The sequence below is a fragment of the Otolemur garnettii genome, unplaced genomic scaffold (genome assembly GCF_000181295.1).
Source record: "Otolemur garnettii isolate 467f Iridium unplaced genomic scaffold, OtoGar3 scaffold00219, whole genome shotgun sequence".
Lineage (NCBI taxonomy): Eukaryota > Metazoa > Chordata > Mammalia > Primates > Galagidae > Otolemur > Otolemur garnettii.
The window spans coordinates 183,865-185,121 of record NW_003852614.1 but is presented as its reverse complement, the minus strand read 5'-3'; positions in this window follow the sequence as shown (position 1 = coordinate 185,121).

Sequence of the window (1,257 nt, the reverse complement as noted above, 5' to 3'; positions counted from 1 at the left end):
GTTTGGTGGGCCCGGGCTGGATTCGAACCTGCCACCTTAGGTGTATGTGGCTGGCGCCTTAGCCAGTTGAGCCACAGGCGCCGAGCCTATTTAATTTCCTTATATATATATTCACATATATGAAAGTGCATAAATGTAGTTATGTCATATGTGCTTTTTTGTAGTTCAGTGTTATTTTCTGTTGGCTCCTTTCCCCTTTCTCCATGTCTCTTTTCCCTGTAACCCATGCTAAATATTTATATATCCTTCCATACTTTTCTCCATGTTCTTATATACAGGTTGTTTTGGTCTTTGTTCAGTTCTGTGGAAGAAAGACATATGATTTAATTTACCAGCAATATACCAGCACACAGAGAAACGTGTACGGTGGGTGGAGAACCTGCAGCTTTGGGACCACATGTGGCCTTCTGAATCCATGAGTGTAACCTTTTGACTGAATCTAAACTTCACATAGAATAAATCTCTTTATTAAAAGGATTTGTTCTGGGCGGCGCCTGTGCTTAGTGGGTAGGGCGCCAGCCCTATATACCAAGGGTGACGGGTTTGAATCCGGCCTCGGCCAGCTAAAACAGTAGTGGCAACTGCAACAAAAATAGCTGGGTGTTGTGGCGGGCGTCTGTAGTCCCAGCAACTCAGGAGGCTGAGGCAAGAGAATCGCCCTAGCCTAAGAGCTGGAGGTTTCTGTGAGCTGTGACGCCTCTGCACTCTACTGAGGGCGACAAAATGAGACTCTGTCTCAAAAAAAAAAAAAAAAGAAAAAGATTTGTTCTGCAAAAATCTGGATTCGATTGAAGGGTTACACTTTGGGATCTGGAGCACCACATGTGGCCTTGAGGCCACAGGTTCCCCACCCCTTTGGGAAGAGTTATATGTAACTAAGATATATAAACTACTATGAATTGTAGAACAATTCATTTAGCATAATACTATTTGTTTAAATAGAAGTGTGTGGACTTGTCTTGTGCTGATGTGCTTATGCTTAAGAAGGATAAACATGATACATTATTTATCTCTGAGGAGAGGGACTGCTGGAAGAACAGGGACAAACTGTTCTATTTCCTCCTCTTTTTAGTGTTCTTTATCAGTCACAAAAACTGCCTGATAAATACTATTTCATTATAGTCATTAAAAAGATGGGGGTTGGGCAGTGCCTGTGGCTCAGTGAATAGGGCACCAGCCTCATGTATGGAGGGTGGTGGGTTCAAACCCAGCCTCGGCCAAACTGCAACAAAAAATAGCTGGGCATCGTGGTGGGCG